Below are 21114 nucleotides of genomic sequence, written 5' to 3' on the forward strand. Positions count from 1 at the left end.
ACTGATAAAATCCTTTAATCACATTGCAGAAATGAATAAGAAACCTCGAATTACTTCAAAAGTAACATTCTACTTACAGTTTGCCACTAATATCCCACCATAGACTCAAGTCCAGTTCTTCTCTCCTGGATGTCTTATTATGAGTCCTACTGAGGTTAGCACCCTTCCTTGAATATTCCATATCCATTATTTATTTTAAAATATTCTTATTCCTCTTTCCCATTTAGAAAAATGTAAATAACTCATACTAAGCCAAAACATTTCCAATCCTAGGATACCATCTCATATTTTCCCAGCAAAGTGAGACCCTCTGATCCCCCACAATAATTTCTACCCATTAAATTTCAAATTTATATTGACAGTTGTACATCCTATCCATCCTATAAGCTAGTGATATCTTTAATAATGATAATGATTCTTACAAACCCCATGATACTTAAAACATGCTGAATACATTCTAAATTTTCTCTTTTCTTTCTCTTTCTCCTGTATATATACACACAAACACATATATATGCATATACATACACATCATCCATACACATGCATGTGGAAAATTTATATATATATGTGTATATATATGTCTCTATTTTACAGATGATTATATAATCACACACATATATATGACTAGTTAAGCATAGTCATGAAATTCATGGAATATAAATAATAATATATATGGATAACCACACATAAACATATACAAATATAGATATATAAATAAATATAATGTAAATTAAATAATATAAGTAAAATTAACCTCTATTTTATAAATGAGGAACTAAGGCTAAATTATTTAACATATTTAAATGAGGAACTAATAACTGAATTATTTAACAAAGATGGTAAATAATTTCTGCTTAGTCACAATGGTAGAGCAAATGGCTGAGCCAGAATATAAACTCAAGCTTCTGCCTCTCATCCTGTTTATTGTTGATTCATCAGCATCTACCACTGTCTGACCTAGAGTAAAATAATCAATACATTTGTGTTTACATATGTGTTGAATGAATATTATGTGAATTTTGATTTTCCATAGGTCCAGTTTCATGTGACTGAATGTTAATAAAATGGTTTGCTTGTGAATTGCTTAAATATGGATTTCCACTGAAAGTAAATTATTTAGAGGTAACTTATATTTAATTGGTTTCAGTGCTCTTTCCAGATAAAGTCAAGGCATTTGTGCTCCAGTAGTCTCGAGTACACACTAATATTTCAGTATTGAAAAACTATTTTCATGCTCCTTGGTAATAACGTATTTCCACATTTATTCCTGATTGTATATTAAATTTTCCTCAAAAATGTGCCTTTTGTGAATCCAAGGACCCCTTTGATTTCTATTTCAGAAACCTGTTCTAAGTCTCATGGTATCCCGCATCCCCCCAGCCCTTCCATACCTTGTTACTCATCTCTAATTAAGTGGATGACGATCCTATTGAGCCCTGTGAGCAGAATGGGTGGAGTGACCCAGCTTTCTCTCAGGTCACATTAGGTGTCTGGTAAAATCTTTATAAGCACAAAATCTAGTCCATTTTCTGAGTATCTAGTTGTAATGTTTAAAATATAGCTTTTTTTTCTCTCACCTTTGTGTAATCCATTGACTGTGTACCAGGGATAGTGTGAATCCATCTGGAATATTTTTCCTGCTCAGACAGTGCTCAAAGAACTACAACTCCCAGAGTGCACCATTCTCAGTGAATTCATGTCTCAGACTCGTCCTACTTTTCCCTTCACATTTCACAAATCAACAGGGACATGTGTATAATATGGGGTGCTTGTCCTGGAGGGCAAATACTGTACGTTGGGTGACGGTTTCCTTCCTTCAAATTAAAACTTTTTTAAGTCTCTAGGTTTAGGTACACAGTGGAGTTGATGCAAATCTTTAACTATTTTTCTTCTTGAGTCCATTACTCTGTCTTAGGACTCTGTTTAGTAATTTGTTGATTAGAAAATCGTTCTAATGACTGGTAATGTTCCTAACTTCCAGTATGGGCGCATGCACATTTGTCCATCAGTATTACATGAGTATTTTAGTGGAAGGTGAGCAAACATCTCTCAGGCATCATTATTTTTCTTTGTTCTAATCTAGATGACCTAGACTTTTCTTCTTCACCATTCTTTCTTTATGATGTTGTATAATAGTTTCATGAAATTCTCTTCTTGAATTCTACCAAAAGTGAAGAACACATCCCTAAAATATTCTTTGGTACCCAGTATATCAATTATAAAGGTATGTTGGTCTTCAGAGTATCAATTTCCTTTTCCCTTATTTTCATTTAGGTTTGCTTTGTTGGGTTTTGTCCTTTGGTGTACTCCTGTTGAATGAAAAGTCATATAGCTAGATGAATAATTTTTACCAATAGACACAGGATCCAGATTCCCTTTTTTCTGCTTGCTCTTGGGAACTGGGGAGAAAACTTCAGCCCATACGCTGGCTGACACACTGAACTTGTATAGTACAAATTATTAGAGAAACAAAAAGATAAAGATGTCAAGTACTTTTCATATCTACTTCACATTGTAATAGTTTATTTGTGAGGACTGCATACTCTTTAGGCAATAAGTAACTGCTTATCTCACCAAAGTCCATTTATTTCTTTTCTAATGTTGGGTGAGTATTAAAGAATCTGACAAAATGTAGAGAGGAAGTCTTTGCTGTTGATAATTTTCTTTTTGCTTAATCTATGTTGTCTTTATAGTGAGTAGAAAACCATCTCAGATTTAGGAATAGGATGCTCTTGGCTTTTGCATATAATGTTATGTTCTAGAGTTTATTGGCTTTTTTTCCCAGAATTTTCTCAAGTATTGTTTTGAAAAGGTTGAAGAGGTTTTCAGGATCTTCTAGCAAGATTCAACATTAAACTGCTAGTCTCCAAAAATAGTTTTAAGTTCATAAAATATCCTATTGCCTAATAGAGAAAAAAACATAAATTTCCTAATGTCTCTTTTGAACTATCTGATATTTTGATAATGTAATTCAGAAGAATATTTGGTCTCTCAGTCACTCTCATTATCTTTCTTCTGACCAACATTTCATGCCATCTAATCATCTCACCCAGAAATTAAGAGATAACTGATGATAAAAAAGAAATTGTGAAGTTATTGAATTGTGTTGGTTTGACAAACAAGGTTTATATATACTATCTGATATCTCCCATTCAAATGCTTTAGCTGGCTGATTTTGGAAATCAGTAAAGTAATTTTATTAAATCAGGTCTTTAAATTTAGGCATAAAATACGCTTCTGTAAGTTATAAAACTTAGAAATCATGTTAATACTTGGCATTATTTTAATCAAAAATGTTTTAGAGAATACCAAACTTTTGTAATTTAGAAAGTAACAAATGGATTCAGGTTTACAATTCTGAGAGCTCAGACATGAGGAAATATGCCTTGAATACCTTTCACAAAGAAACAAACCAAAAACCAACAGACAGACAGATAGATAGGCATACAACCACAACCTCATTCAAGCATAGACTGTTAAATATCTCTCTGTTTCAAATTAATTAAAAAAATACTTCCTCTTTCAGTTAAGATGTGGAAGGATATAAAAGATCTGTATTCATGTACTTAAAAAAATAACAAAACCCAGACAAAACAAAAACTCTGTACTTATACAGGACCATTGAATTGTGGTAGAGAAAAAGAAAATAAAAAAACACAGAAGGAATAAACTCTAGAGAGACTAAACCCATCAGAGGTAAGAAGAGAGCCATGCCATTTTCCATACCTGAGAGTGAGCACCTATTCTAGGTACTGGCAGAAGGAGGAATGCCTGCCATAGACAGAAAGACGTTACAAGGGCAAAAGTAATCAGATGAGAGTTACCAAGTAGTGTGGGCTAGTAGGATAGCTTGGTATCTGGGTATTCCAAACGTAAAAACAGATTACCCGACCTCCTGATTATATAGTAAGACAGAGGAGATACATTTTCCTCTATTTCTCCCACTGAGTATAACCAAAACCCTCTGTATTGTATGTAAAACAAGTATTAAAAGATTCTGGAATGTGGAAAGAAGAATGCAAACAGGCAAGGGATTTTAAGTCTTAAGGTTTGAAATGGTGGTGAGTTCCCCGGGTTTTATTTTTGCCTCATAATCCTTGACATGGAACTGAAGATGTGAGTACCCTGGAAATGACAATGCACAGACCCCACCCCCTACCCCCCCAAAACAGAAAAAAGACCTAACAAAAGTCTATTCCTTCTAGCCAATGGACCAGGAAAGGGACAACCTAGCAAGACAGGAAACTTTTAGATAACTGCTTTACTACTACAGTCCAACACCACACACACACACACACACACACACACACACACACACACACACACACACACACACACACACACACACACACACACACACACACAAACACACATACACCACTGTGGTTCTACCTCCACCCCCCACCAAAGTGGAAAGCCTAGACTTCCACTCTTGCCAGACTGAAAGAAGGTGCCCCAACCCTTCTGCTGGTAATGACAGAAAAAGCTGAGAATGTTGCCTGTATTTCCACCCTCATCTAGCAGTAATGATACCTTCACCTCTGTGGTGTCATTGGAGACTCTTTGGGGGCCTAGACTTCCAATTCCACGTGGCAGTAATAAGTAGCCCCTGTCTTCCAGCTGGGGTGGCATCAGAGGAGGTCTAGTGGAGAGTCAGGGTATTCATCACTGTCCAGTGGTAATGAGGCCATGTCCCTCCTCTGCCCCAGGTCATCTGAGTCCAAAGAGGACATTACTAAAATATACACAGAGACATATTTTTAATCCTGAAATTTCATATGAGTTTTCTGTTAACACAGACTTTATCATTTGTAATTTATATTTATTATTTATTTATTATGTATTATTTCATAATAGTTTATCATGCCAAGGAAACATGGTGTATTCATCTATTTACCCATTGTTGAAGGTTAGTTTATTTCAACTTTTCAAGCTTTACTTTTAAAAATAGTCTTTCAGTGAACATGTCTCATGTCCAAGTATCTACAAGATGTGTGTGTGTAGTAGGGATTTGAAACCAGATTGCCTGGTTCTAAGTCTGGAAACGATGAAAAACGAAAAAAGAAAAAAAGCAATACAGTTCCCCTTGACATGATCATGAATGGTACATCCTGACTGGAACACGTTGAATAATTTCCCTAATTTTAATTATAGGATTTTATTCAGAGGGTTCTACTTAGTACACTTTAGTTTTCAATCAGTCATCACAGACCAGAAAAATCTTCATTTGAATGAAATATCAGTTTTCAGCAAATCTTCCAATTTTTTTTTTTGGTAGCTGATAGCAGGGATTCTTCCAGTTAAACTCCAGCCTTTTTCATATAAACATGTTCACAAAAATTCCCCATTCATAAGGAGGCTTATATATTGGCTCATATACATAGAACTGTGTTTAGAATATCTAGGAGACCACATCTACAATATTTTTGCCAGTCCTTGGACAAAAAAATGAATCAAATTCCCAAGTCCAAGATGTAAGCAATACCAGCCTTGCCAACTGTATCTGTCCATTTATTTGTCAAAATTCCGAGGTAAATATTAGGTTATGTAGAGTACAGCTTTTTATCCAAGCTTACTATGGTTCTCTAAATATATGTATAGCCACCTAAACTGACAAACTTTAATTACTTGACATTAAAAACAAGTATTCAGATGTTCTATATACCTAAGATTATTCATTGAAAATGCTTAAGCCTAAGGACCACTTTACCTGAGAACATTTAAAATAAACAAAGTAGAAAAACAAAAACAAAGTTACCTATGGTGCCTTTGAAATTGTTTAAGAGTGAAAACACTGAGAGGTCCAAAACAGATATGCACACACAATTTACAAGCATGCATTTTGGGGAATGTGCATGCTAGATTGAAATTATGGAAATGAAAGAACAAAATGCCAGTTTCCAGGGGATATGAAGCAAGACAAATTGCAATGAAATATATGAATAACCAAGTCAGGCAGAAACTGGGGGAAAGGCAAGAGCTACTAGTTAATAATTATGTTGGGTACAATATCCCCAGATGATTATTTCATTTCTGCACAAGGTCAGAGCAGCATATAATGAGCACCGTTTGTATTTGGCCATCCACAAAATTAAGTAACAAGTTTCATAACAACATTTTCAGGTGCTTTGGAATTTCAAGGTTTTAAATTATTAATTTTTGTACTTATTGTTACATATACTTTAGTTCACAAAAGCTATCATGAATTAAATTCTCATTAAAACTCATTATCAATGCAAATTCTAAATAATTGTCAAAGAAGGAAAGTTATGTAATAATTTGGAGAAGGGGAAAATATTTATACCAGATATTTAGACTGAGAATAGATGTTTCACTTGAACCCAGACTAGGGCTTTGACCTTTTAAAAAAGTAATATAGGAAATATGGTAGATATAAATCCTCTGAAAATATTAGTAATCATATTTATAATTTGGTTTTAAGAACTTGGGCCCCTGGAGAAATATGAATAATAGTGAGCAATCCTCTGAAAATATTAGCAATCATATTTATAATTTGCTTTTAAGAACTTGGGACCCTGGAGAAATATGAATAATAGTGAAATTCAAAATATTGATATTCTGATGAAATTAGAAATGCATACAAATTGATTAGACAATGGGAGACTCATTGTTGAAATTTGCTATTGGGTATCCAGTAGGGGTTAGATGTTAAAATCTGCAGAATAATACTAAAAAGATGAGGCAGCAAGCAGAATTCCTTAAGAAGATATTTTCCAAAAAACAAAAAAAGGAAGGACAACATTGAGATGAAGAGAGTAGTTTTGCTTTGTTTTGTTTTATTGCGTTGTAACTTATCTGAAAATCAGCTAACATTATTGAAAAAAGTTTTAACAAGGAAGATAGTCACACAGTTAGATTTGGAAATACTAGGTCAGAAAATTTCAGCCTGTGGATATTTTAAACCTCTGTGGCCTATATATTATAGTTCTCTAACACTTTCCATTTTCTTCCTGGCATGCCAAGGGCCTCAAATAAGAAGGAAAGATTATTAAGTGAGATACAGTGAGGATAGTGTTTTGTTTTTATGAATTTAGAGAAAAACTCACAGTTTCATTGTCAATACCCTTAAAGTCATCATAAGTTATTAATTGTTATAGGATGTGAGTTGTTAAGACAATGGAAAGTTGTTAAGACAATGAACTTAAAGTTATTAAGGTGGAAATGAGATATCATCTCACACCAGTCAGAATGGCCATCATCAAAAAATCTAGAAACAATAAATGCTGGAGAGGGTGTGGAGAAAAGGGAACCCTCTTACACTGTTGGTGGGAATGTAAATTGATACAGCCACTGTGGAGAACAGTATGGAGGTTCCTTAAAAAGCTACAAATAGAACTACCATATGACCCAGCAATCCCACTACTGGGCATATACCCTGAGAAAACCATAATTCAAAAAGAGTCATGTACCAAAATGTTCATTGCAGCTCTATTTACAATAGCCCAGAGATGGAAACAACCTAAGTGTCCATCATCGGATGAATGGATAAAGAAGATGTGGCACATATATACAATGGAATATTACTCAGCCATAAAAAGAGACGAAATTGAGCTATTTGTAATGAGGTGGATAGACCTAGAGTCCGTCATACAGAGTGAAGTAAGTCAGAAAGAGAGAGACAAATACCGTATGCTAACACATATATATGGAATTTAAGAAAAAAAAAATGTCATGAAAAACCTAGGGGTGAAACAGGAATAAAGACACAGACTTACTAGAGAATGGACTTGAGGCTATGGGGAGGGGGAAGGGTAAACGGTGACAAAGCAATAAAGAGGCATGGACATGTATACACTACCAAACGTAAGGTAGATAGCTAGTGGGAAGCAGCCGCATAGCACAGGGAGATCAGCTCGGTGCTGTGTGACCGCCTGGAGGGGTGGGATAGGGAGGGTGGGAGGGAGAGTGACGCAAGCGGGAAGAGATATGGGAACATATGTATATATATAACTGATTCATTTTGTTGTGAAGCTGAAACTAACATACCATTGTAAAGCAATTATGCTCCAATAAAGATGTTTAAAAAAAAAAAAGTTATTAAGGTGGAAAAGTATAACTAACAAAAACACTGAGAGTCTATAAAACCAATTTGATCCCTAACGTCTTGGATAAGCATAGTTTCTAAATTGGGGTGGGGGAAGAATAGGGAGGGCATGAACAGTAAAAGCCATTGAAATAGAGAGGCAGAAAATACTAACATCTAGAGAATAAAATCAGAAAAAACTGAGTGCCCAGGGCTGGCCATGCAGGAGTAACTTGAATTGGACTAACCTTACCTTTGGAATTAACTACATATGCTGGATACAGTTCAATTTTAAAACAAACCTTCCTGACATGTTAAAGAACAACCACTGCAGGCAGGATTTGTGGGGCTGAAATCTTGGAGAAAAAGACAATACAAGAACATAAGCTCCACATTTACCCCATCTCTTCCCTGAGGTATGCCAATTTGCAGCAAGGTGAAATGGAACTCAAGGAGAAAGCTCAGCCTTGCTGACTGAACCAACAGAACAGGGTCCTGAGTTGCCAGATAAACTGAGGTTAAAGTGGCAAAATCCTTAACAGGAGAGAAATGGAAAGAAGTGACCTCAACAGTATGTGAGTATGTGTATAATATTTTCCCAAGGAATTGGCCAATTCCAGAGGTGCTCAAGCACAAGGAAAGACAAAAAAAAAAAAAAAAGAATAAAACAGCATCTGGGCGCTTGAGGAACTGGGCAGAGATTTCATCAGTCATGTTGCTGAGAAGAGGAAGGCTGGGATTCAAGCCCTCAAACGTGATACAACCAACCTGAGGAGTAAGGAGGAAGCTGAAATAGACCAGCCTGAATAAAGCTGGAACCAGCCCATGGAAGCATCAAGATACACCACCATTAAGAAATGAAATTTAGTGTTCCTGGAGTAGATAAAACCATCCAGTCTCTAGAATTTTTAATTCAAAACATATAGCATTTCGTTAAAAAAATCACAAGGCATGTTAAAAAATGGGATCAAATGACTGAATATAGATAATTCATATACTGATATAGAGAGTGATTCTAAAATAAATATAATTAATAAGTTCAAGGTATTAGAGAGAAATATGCACTCCAGAGTCATCCCTCTCTCTCTCCATTATATACATAATGTTATTTTATATATATTTACACACACACACACACATATATGATGTTCAAAGGATAATTTGGTTTCCTAAGTTGAAAAAAAAAGGCAGAGGTAGAATGAGACAAGAGCAGCAGAGTCCTGTATGATGGTTACTATAGAATCCATGCATCTAAATAACGTGGTTGGTACCATAATGGTGACAGTAAAGTTGAGGCAAATTGTTTGGTTCTGGTTATTCTTTGAAACCAGAGCGAAAAGGATTTCCTGCTGGGTTGTCTATGGAGTATGAGAGAAAAAAGGTGAGTCAAGAAGGAATCCAGGGCTTCCCCGGTGGCACAGTGGTTGAGAGTCCGCCTGCCGATGCAGGGGACACAGGTTCGTACCCTGGTCCAGGAGGATCCCATGTGCCGCGGAGGGGCTGGGCCCATGAGCCATGGCCGCTGAGCCTGAGCATCCAGAGCCTGTGCTCCACAACGGGAGAGGCCACAACCGTGAGCGGCCCACGTACCACAAAAAAAAAAAAAAAAAAAAGAAGGAATCCAATTCTTTTGGCATTAGCAGCTGAAAGGAGCTGTCTACATCTACATTAAAAACCACTGCAGGTAAAACAAGTTAGAGGAGAAAAATCAAAAGTTGTCCTTTAGACATGTTATAATAAAAAAATATTAAATGAAATGAATGGTAAACTCAACCCATTTAACATTTATTTAAATGGATATCATTTAAAGGAGATGGATGGTAAACTCAACCATTTATCATTTATTTCAACATAAAAAGATGGAATACATTGATTGCTCTCATTTTGCCTTTCCTAACCATTCCCTCGAGCCATATGGGAAGTGAATTTAATAGAATCAGTGATATGTACTACTTTTTGAGCATAAATCTTCACTACTTCAAGTGAGTAGTGTGGTACCTTACAATTACTTTTTTCCTCCAACCTGTTCAAATATTTGGCAGGAAAATGGCCTTATCAGGTCATCATAGAGACTCTGCTATTGCTGAGCTAATAATGCATTTTTGGAAAACTCCATTTCAATGTTGCAGATGAAAATCTTTGCCTACTCTCGATGTCACTTCCAAACACATTGGAAGATGAGCCACAGGGGAAGCCCATATGTTAGAAAAGCATGCTTCATTTAGCTACTGCAACATGATGGCTGAAGGGTGCTATAGATGGAGTTGCTCAGAAAAGATTACATCTCTTGGCTTCTGGCAAAGAAAAAAAAGCATAAAAAAGGCTGTGCTAAGGGCTAAGAGCTTTATTGAAATTCAACAGAAGCCTTACAGAAACGGTGAGCTTCTGACTCGTTATCAGGTACCTGAATTTGGGCATCCTGACACCCTATAATTGAAATTCATTGCTCGACATTTAGTCTATAAAAATGGTATGCTGTCATTAGCACTGACTCCTTACTATCTTCTCCTGTCACTCCTTAGGCCAGCTTAAACCATCTCAGATGAAATAACCTAATTCATGTCAGACCTCAAGAGTTTGCCACTATTAAAGTGGAAAGCTAAAGCAATGTTTAGCAAAGTGGTAAAGACTAATGCAGTAGAATTGCTAGAGAAGTAGGAGTCTTTCTTTTTTAAAATTCCCTTAAAAATTAATGCTCTCACATGGTACCATCTCTATTACACTGCTCCTGTCAGAATGAGAATTATTACTTTTTTAACTGCATTTTAATTTAACCTGCTAATGCCACACTGTCTACCGTACGCTTTAAGAGCTATTTGAATGTTAGTTCATCAATGAGACAAGTTAATGTAAGAATTACAAGGTAATATTTCACAGTCATCATGTGAAGAATTGAGGCAATTATGTGGATAATTCAGCCAAACAAGAGCCAGGCTGCCATAGTTTTTTTGAAATAGGTAAGAGAGGAAATGCTGGGTTTGGGAGACTCATTGGGTTTATTCTAGGAATGACTATATGTATCACTTGTTGTCAAGGTTACACTCAGATGGTCATAGAGAAGTTTGTTGTCCCAGTTACTTATAAGGGGAGTCACCTCATTAATTAAAGAAACAGGGGAGCCTGGCTGTCGACAACTAGAACTTTGAGCTGTCCCAAATTACCTGAGCACATAGAGCTAACGAGAACCTTCTCAATGACTTAGGTAACAAAATAAAAACACCACTGAAAATGATTCTGCTTCTCTCTTTTCCACTGCATACCTTCAATTTTCCTTCAGGTAATTTGGAAGTGTGATATTGTGATTTATAATAAGTATGGGTCTTCATTCCCATTTCTGGCATAGAGCTTCTAAAATGCTTGAAATTTCTTAAGTGATGAGAGTGATAAAGGTGTTGTTTGTTATATTAGTGAGGTGGCTTTTGGAATGCTCCTCCATCACCTAAGGATGGAGCTGGTCACCACAGGAGCCAACCATGTGATTAGAGGTTTGGAACTTTCAGTCCCACTCCCCTGACCTCTAGGGAGGGGAGAGGGGCTGGAGGTTGACTCATTCTCCAGTGGCCAGTGATTTAATCAATTGTGCCTATGCAGTGAAGCCTCCATAAAAATCCAAAAGGACAAGGTTCAAAGAGCTTCTGGGTTGGTGAGTGTGTGGAGGTGCTGAGAAAATGGTGCCCTAGAGAAAACATGGAAGTTCTGTGCCCTTTCTTTATACCTTGCATGTCTTCCACCTGACTGTTCCTCACTTACAGCTTTTAATAATAAACCAGCAATATAGAAACTCAAATGTTTATCTGGGTTCTGTGGCCACTCTAGCAAGCTAATGGAACCCAAGAAGGGTGTTGTGGGAACCTCCACTCTGTATCCAACCAGTCAGAAGCAAAAGTAACAACCTGAACTTGCGACTGATGTCTGAAATTGGTGGGGGAGAAGGGGGAGTCTTGTGGGACTGAACCCAGAACCTCTGCAATCTGATGCTATCTCCAGGTAGATAGTGTCAGAATTTAGTTGAATTGTAGGACACCCAGCTAGTGTCCCAAGAATTGCTTAATAGTGTAGGGAGGAAATCCCCCCACAACCGGTATGATCAGGAATTAATAATCAGGAACATAATAGGAAGAAACAGAAAAAAAAAAAGCCTTTTCTGTTAGTTTGTTTTTAACCACCACCGTGAAATGACTTATAAAAAGAAAGCACAGTATTAAAAGAGTGATGGAAATGTTTTTTCTCAAATTAATACTGTACTTTGTTCCAGGTCACTCATAAGCTTAATATGTGCATAACTGCAAAATATACTGTTTTGTGCCTCTTTTTTCCTCTTTTCTTTGAGTCCAACAGTTTTGTTTTAATTTGAATCACAAATTCTCTTAATGTAGTCAAACAGCATTAGATTGGGTACTGGAATACCCAGATTCATGTCTCTCCTTCATTACTAGTGAGCATGGTGATCCTAATATGGGTCCCTTCCCATGTCTAGTACTAGAATCTTTACTCTGTAATTAGTAGTTTGTATTCGGTGATCTCATTGGTGCTGTTTGCTCTCCTGGACTCTGATTCTCAGGATGCCTGGGAGTTTCCTTGCCCTTGACTGATGAATTTAGTCAAGGATTGCTTTGAATCACCCTTCCCATTACTGAGGGTCCTTTGAATGGGGGACCTTGATTCTGAATGGATGCCTCAGTGGAATCACATGATGGTCCTGTAAGCACCCTAACAATATTCTCCCTGGCACCACCCCTGAAATTGCCATCTTAGAGCCAACAACACACAGGAATATGAAGCCACCATGGGTGAGCAAGCTTTATAATTAAAATGTGATACAGCCATTGGATTTTGCTATTAAGGAAGAGCTGAAAAGGTTGTCATATACTCTTTGGATGTGATGTTCAGAGAGGCTCCAGGAGACACAGGTGCTGTAGAGACTGGGTATATTTCACTATATATGCCTGGGTGTAGTTCACTACTACAGGGTAAACACCTTGAGCACAGTGAAATCATACCTTATCCATCTCAGTGTTCCTAGTGCCTAGAACAACACCTGTACCATAGTAAGTGTTCGATGAATATTTGGAGAAAAGAGAAGGAAACAGAGAAAGGAAGAAAAAAGAAGGTAATAGAAAGGGTGAGAAAAGAAGAAAAGGGTAGGAGTCAGAATAAGGCATCACACATTCTTTTTTGGTAATTGTTATGGACTGAATGCTTATGTCCCTCCAAATTTCACACACTTAAGTTCTGTACCCCAGTGTGACTGTATTTGGAGATGAGGCCACTAAGGAAGTAATTAAAGTTAAATGAGGTCATGAGAGTGGGGACTTGATCTGATAGGATTACTATCCTTTTAAGAGATACCAGAGAGTCCCCCCTCCCCCTCTATCTCTGCACACATACCAAGGAAAAAACCAGGAGAGCATACAGCAAGAGGCAGTCTGCAACCCAGGTGGAGAATCCTCACTAAGAACCAAACAGGCTGCACCCTTGATCATGGACTTCCAGCCTCCAGAACTTGAAGAAACAAAATTCCATTGCTTAAGACACTCAGAATGTGGTATTTTGCTAACCTGCAGGCTGAGCAGATTAATAGAGTAATCTATATTACAGTAATCTAAAAACTAGATGATTTTAACTTTGCTGGACTCACTCAACCAAAGAAAATTATTTCTCTATCTGTACTCTTATCAAAGTCATCCTTCTAACTCCTGTTCTAGTTATCCTTCTCCACTAAAGCTTTCCTCGACTCTTCAGCCCAAACCAGTCTCATCTCATTCTGATTTCCTGTAGCCTTTGGTCCTTGGCAGTGGCTGTTATCCTTACCTCATTTGGGGATTTTTTTTTTCAAAATTCTGACACCCACACGGTATCTTGAAGAACTGGTTGAGAAACTCTGACAGTGAGAACCAGCCATCATGATTTAAAGCTCCTATTCATGGTTTGTTTTAGGTAATTGAATTGACATGCTCATCATTCTATAGACTTTCCTGGAAATAAGATCCCTAATTGTGCTATGCTTTTATCTCCCTGTCATAAGATAAATATTTGAATACCTAATTCAAGGATATATTTACTTTTCAATTATTCATAACTGAAGTTTTATCTAGTAAAGGCAATGCATGTTGATGAACAGTTTGTAGGGAAAATAGACAATGTTTATATCCTAGGAAAAAAGCTACCAGTCATAAACAATGCTCTTTTTTTTTTAACATCTTTATTGGAATATAATTACTTTACAATGGTGTGCTAGTTTCTGTTTTATAACAAAGTGAATCAGCTATACAAATACATATATCCCCATTTCTCCTCTCTCTTGCATCTCCCTCCCACCCTCCCTATCCCACCCTTCTAGGTGGTCACAAAGCACCGAGCCGATCTCCCTGTGCTATGCAGCTGCTTCCTACTAGCTATCTATTTTACATTTGGTAGTGTATATATGTCCATGCCACTCTCTCACTTCGTCCCAGCTTACACTTCCCCCTCCCTGTGTCCTCAAGTCCGTTCTCTACATCTGCGTCTTTACTCCTGCCCTGCCCCAGGTTCTTCAGAACAATTTTTTTTTTTTTAGGTTCCATATATATGTGTTAGCATATGGTATTTGTTTTTCTCTTTTTGACTTCACTCTGTATGACAGACTCTAGGTCCATCCACCTCACTACAAATAACTCAATTTCATTTCTTTTTATGGCTGAGTAATATTCCATTGTATATATGTGCCACATCTTCTTTATCCATTCATCTACTGATGGACACTTAGGTTGCTTCCATGTCCTGGCTGTTGTAAATAGAGCTGCAATGAATATTGTGGTACATGACTCTTTTTCAATTATTGTTTTCTCAGGGTATATGCCCAGGAGTGGGATTGCTGGATCATATGGCAACTCTAGTTTTAGTCTTCTGAGGAACCTCCATCCTGTTCTCCGTAGTGACTGTATCAATTTACATTCCCACCAACAGTGCAAGAGGGTTCCCTCTTCTCCACACCCTCTCCAGCATTTATTGTTTCTAGATTTTTTGATGATGGCCATTCTGACTGGTGTGAGATGATATCTCATTGTAGTTTTGATTTGAATTTCTCTAATGATTAGTGTTGTTGAGCTTTCTTTCATGTGTTTGTTGGCAATAACAATGCTCTTTGAACTCTCTTTATAAACTAAGTAAATTAGGATATATTTAAATGAAGTGAAGGAAAGCTGTATCCCCATAAAATTTCTAAAGTAGTGCTGTGGTCAAGAAAGTCTATCAAAAAGGTGATAAAATATATTAAATACAAGGTCACTGAAGCTATAAGGAGAACAAACTGGAACAATTGATGAATTTCAAGTAAATGTTTCCTCATCATAAGAAAAAAAAAAGAATAATACTATAGAAGAAAATTTTACTGAGCTAAAGAAAGACATTAATCTTCAGAATGAAAGTATCTCCTGAAGGCCAAAGAGTGAATGACCAGTACTTCACTCCTCCTCTTGAGGATTCCAAGGATACAGAGAAACCTAGAACTATCTAACAGAAAGGAAAGAAAAAGAGAGTGAGATAGAGAGGGAAAAAAGGGTGGAAGGAGGAGACGTAAAAGAAAACAAAAATGATGAGAAAAAAAGAGGGAAAAATTAAAGGGAAAGGGAAAGGAAAGGAAAGAAAGAAAAGCAGGGTAGAGGAAGAGAAGGAAGGGAAAAAAGTCATGGTTACTATTTGTTTTTCTTTTGTCTGCTTTGCTCTATTTTGTAATTCCCTGCACCTATTACCTTTACTATTCTATAAATATATAATTTATTTTAAAACAAAGAAAGGAAAAGAAGGAATACAGGAAGGGAAGGAAAAGATAATCAACCACTAGTGAAAAATTCCAGTTATTCCTTAACACTCAAGTCCACTTCATTTTTTAAGCTTTTCTTAAATGACTCCCAGGCAAGACACCCTGAGGCACTGACAAAACATTCCTCTGCGATGAAACACTTTCTCATTTATTGGAATTATTTTTACAAAGATGTTTCTCCCATTAGACTTCGATTTGTTTGAGGAAGGGATCATGGCTTGGTCATTGCTGTGCACCCACACTGAGAAAGGGTCTTGAATATCTTAGGGTTTAACAGGTGTGCTGCAGGTAGGCTGGAGGAAGAAGCCATGGCTGTCAAAAAAAGAAAGGAATCAAATAAATAAGTGAATATATATATATATATATATATGTATATATATATGAAACAAATTTAATAAACTCTTTGGAAATCTTACATACAGAATATTAAATATTTTTTTAAAAACAGTGCATCAAATGACAAGGATTGTGAAATTAAGATGGCTGATTAAAATTCTTTTAATTGAGAAAAAAAGACCTTGCTTTTCAGTTATGTCTTATGAGAATAGTATAGTCCTTTGCTTAAAGACTTTTAAGAAACATGATTCATTAAGAAATAGATATTCCGTCCTATTAATGAACAGGTGAATTTTTTCTGTATGGCTTTGCTTTCCATCTCAGGAGGAATGAGAGACAGCCTCATTGAGTCCATCTTTACCAGATGATACTGCTGCTGGTGGTGGTGGTGCTGCTGCTGCTGGTGATAATGATAAACAATTACCACAGCCATTTATGGGCTTCTAACAGTGGCAGTGTTTCAGGAACTTTGACAGGGATTTGTCTCATGTAATAGTCATCTCAACCCTTGTGAAGCTAGTGTTAGAATTTCCAATGGAAATGGAGTCTTGAGACATGTCCAGTCTCATCCATCTAGCAATTAATGGAGCTAGGATGGAAACCTGTATCTGTCTGATGCAGAGATTATGTTTGTCCAGTTTCTCACACTGTCTACTGAGGGGCGTTCCCCCTTGTATGACTAACCTCCTTCTGTGGACTTCTTTTTTTTTTTTTTAACCAAAATGCTACTTTGATTCCCAATTTTCTGTGTCAAGTTACAAACAATTTCTCATCCCTGCAGTCACACTTTTATCTCCTGTCAGCTCTGTTAAAGAGTCATAGCATCAGTATGGTTTTCCACTCCCTAAGCAACTTGTGGATTTCATATTCCCATGAAGCAATTTGTCACATCTTCAGTTTTCTCACGTTTCTATTCAAAAGCAAGCCTAGTTCTGCTTTTATTTAATTCTTCTCTTTGTTGAAAATGCCCATACCATCAGAGCTTTAGTATCCAAACTTCCATCATTACATCGTCCCTCTGCTTTGACGTAAAAGATATCTCAGAAAAATCAATTACCCTTTTTCAGAACTTCCACAACAAATTTCCTTTTGACTTATGTATCAGAGGGGTACTGTAATTGCTGCTTGAGTCACTATGTCCTTGCTACTGTAAATGAAGACTTTCTCCCTTTTTTCCCATTGTATTCCAGTGTCAAAGAAGTAAGAAAGAATAGTAAAATGGAAAAGCCTACTAAACCAAGAAAGGTGATGGGTTTGATCTCTGACATTCTCCTCACCCTAACCCTCCCACAGCCTTTCACTGTGCAGCTTTAGATGAACTACTCAGTTTATCTGAATCCCAGATTCCTCTTCCATGGAGATGATAATGTATGTCCCACCTGCCTCATGAGATAGATTTTTTTAAAAAAAATAAAAATACTATGAACTCTATTTTTGAACTAAAATTTCATATAAATGAGTCACTAAACTGAATTCTCTGCTTTATAAATGATTAAATTTTATAGGAAAATGCATGTTTACTTTTCATTGTAATTTGTTTAAGCAACGTATTTTCTGATTGTCAGAATTCTTTAAACTGAAATCCACTTGGACCAACATTCTAAATCTGTAGGTTTTATCTTTATCCAGTTTTTCAAGCAGATGCCAGTTGCATAAGCAGTATCTACAGACATTGCTCAGCAAATTCTTCCTCAATTTTACAGCCTGGAGTACTTTCCATGTGTCTTACTTATGGTCAGTTTTGCAGGAACCATAATGTTAAATTTAGTCTCGAAGAATGTTCATCCCCTCTCCCCCTTTGTATGTCTATGCTTGAAGAAAACTTGTAACAGTGATATATTGCCCGTATGTTGGAATCTCTTCTGGAGGGAAGGATACAGATAACTTTATTGGAAATACAAAGCTTCACTGAGTTCCCTCCCTAAGAGAGAACAGCAATATCCTTTTCCTGAGACAATTGGATACACCCCACTTATAATCCGTCTTCACATAATGTTAGAAAAAGGAAGCTTAACAAAGAAAAATATTGTCAATAAATATTAGACCTACTTATTTTTGGTTGAGACTAATCGTCCTAGACCCTTGAGGTATCTCATGAATTTTACCACATATAATGTATCATAGAGTTGTCTATAAAGAAGGGGCTAAAGAATGGTGTGAGTTGCATTGTCTTCCATCAGTCCCTAAACTACTGATTCTCTCCTATGATAGGCAGAAATACTTTATTGAACCTACTCTTTGAATCAACAGTTGAATCCAATCTTAAATCATATTCCATCATACTCTTGATATCCCAGCATCAACTTTCATTGTTATTCTGTTTCTGCCCTTCACTTGTATGTTGTCTCTTTCTTTATCCTTATTTTTGGCATGATAACCTCCTGATGTATTGATTGAGCTCTTTTTTACTATTTACTTATTGGGAAAGCTTCCCTAAAACTTTGTTTGAGTGTTCATGCCTGTGTGTGTGTGTGTGTGTGTGTGTGTGTGTGTGTGTGTGTGTGTGTTCCTAGAATGGTGAGGAACACCAGTGGCAAGTAGGTGAGGTATAAAAATTATATAAAATTTCTTTCCAGAGATTTTCCTCTATTTTTTTCTTTATAACAAACTTTTATTGATAACCCTATCTCCATGGACACAACCATAATTGAAGATGTGGAGTATTACAAGAAGGGTTATTTTCAGTATCATATTATACAGAGAGTTAGAGAAAACTTTACTCCCAGCTCTTTGGGAGGAAAAAGCACAGGGTAAAGTGGTTTGATGACATCTAGTCAGAGTGTTCTTTAATATTCTTTCATCTTATGCCACAAACTATTCATAAATACAGTTTTTTATATATCAGTGAAGTTTCCATGGGAGGCAAGAGTGTGTTGATAAAATATTATTTGATCACTTCCTATTACCTGAATAACCAACTTTGGTTTGAAAATATAATGGGCTATACTGGCCAATATATAGTTACCCAATAAAATTCAGGACACCTCATCAAATTTGAGTTTCAGGTAACAAAAATTAGTATTTTCAGTATAAATATATGCTACCCATATTTGCATGGGATATACTAAAATGTCACTTGTCATTTATCTGAAATTCAAACTTAATTGGGAATTCTGTATTTTTATTTGCTAAATCTGGCAACTCATAATACCTTCACTTGTTCTAATCTTTTTATCTTCAGAATACAAACTGGGGAAACTGAGGCAATTGAGACAATGTAGAAAATAATTTCCAACTCCCATTATTTTATATCTAAATAATTCACAATGGCCTCCTTTTTTGAATGTGTGTGTGTATGTGACATTAGTGTCAATAGGTCATTATATATGGTTCTTTGGCTATTAGTAACAAACAAGCCAAAAAGGAATTTCTTGTGAAAATAAAGAGAAATTTAATATAAAGAAACTGAATTTACTTACAAAGTCAAAAGTATGGCTATAAAAGCAACTTTTAGAAAGAAAAGTTTCTAGGACAGCACTGAGAATCTCCAAGTTCTACAATTACTTCTTCAGTTGCTAAGCCCTAACTGTATTCAAACTCTGTGAGTTGTGAGTTGTTTTTCCAGTTCCAAGTTCCTGAGAGTACATAATAGGCCCACTTGGGGTCATATTTCTGTCCCTGTGGACAGTGCAGCAAATCTGTCTGACAGAGAAGTAAGTCAGGGAAGTATGGTGGGCAAATAAGTACAGAAGATACCATGACATAGATTAAATGTAAGGGGAAATCCATTCTTCTCATCTGAAGGGAGCTAGTAGAAGCTCATCTAAACTCATTGCTAATGGAAAATGAAAATTAATGACAACATCCTAACTGTTGTCTCATTCTCAGTATATTTTGGAAGGTTTAACATTTAATGCAAAAGAATAAACATAAGCATTTCATACCCTTAGCAGTTAGACTTGGATAAACAGTGGGGAAACCATTCAGTGGAAATACAAATCTTTTATACCACCCTTATCTAGTAAAGATCATCTGACAATTAAGAAGGGAAAACATGAATGCAATACAACAAAGTCATAAAAACACAAGATTAATTCAAGGATTTACTTTTGTTTTTGTTGTTGTTTCTCAATAATTGGCCCTAACATCAGAGCAGAGCACCTTATCTATGGAGCTTAGCTTAACCCTGAAATGGCAGAAGCCTAATCAGTAGACTGGTTATGTGTTGGAGGCTCCATGATTACAAGACAACTGTCAGCCAGACTTGGATTTGAATTGTTTCTGCATCTTATGTTCTATGAAACTTTGGCTAGTATTTTTTTTTCTTTCTGATCCTCAGTTTTTTAATCTGTAAATTGAATACAGTAAAACTGAACTAGAGATTGTAAGAATTAAGAAAGATGATTTTTGTAGAAGATTTTGATGTTTGTAGAAGAGTCTAGCACAGGGCCCCTCAAAGAGAAAACAAAACAGAATGAAATGAAACACCAAAGAACTATTATTCAGTGTTTCTACTTCTGTTAATATCCAAACAGCTCCAATCATACCAACCTTCCTTCAAATAACAGTAACCTCTGGGCAAAATAAACAATGCCAATTCAGTGAAGGCACTGAAGCACAAACAGAAGCAGGAAGATAATGAAGGAGAGTCAATACTTCAAAAAAGAGAATAGCACTTAATTAGTTTTTCATTTTTATGACTTTTACTACTGACAGCATACCTAAGTCTGCAACCTGCTGGGTGAGCAAAAGTTTACCAGAAATGCTGAAGATAAATGTCTAGATGACCCCAAAGGTATGCTTAAAAGAACTAAACTAAAATTTTAACTGTCCCCCTGTTGCAGAAAAGATGTTTGTTGGTTTGAGTTAATTCAAATTAATTATCTACTAAAAAATATAAAGCAATACTCTTCAGAGGCTTCTACAAAATACCATTCACAATGTCCAGAATGCAGTTCCAAGTCACTCAACACACAAAGAAATAAAAAAC

This window comes from Globicephala melas, chromosome 19, assembly GCF_963455315.2.
Source record: "Globicephala melas chromosome 19, mGloMel1.2, whole genome shotgun sequence".
Classification (NCBI taxonomy): domain Eukaryota; kingdom Metazoa; phylum Chordata; class Mammalia; order Artiodactyla; family Delphinidae; genus Globicephala; species Globicephala melas.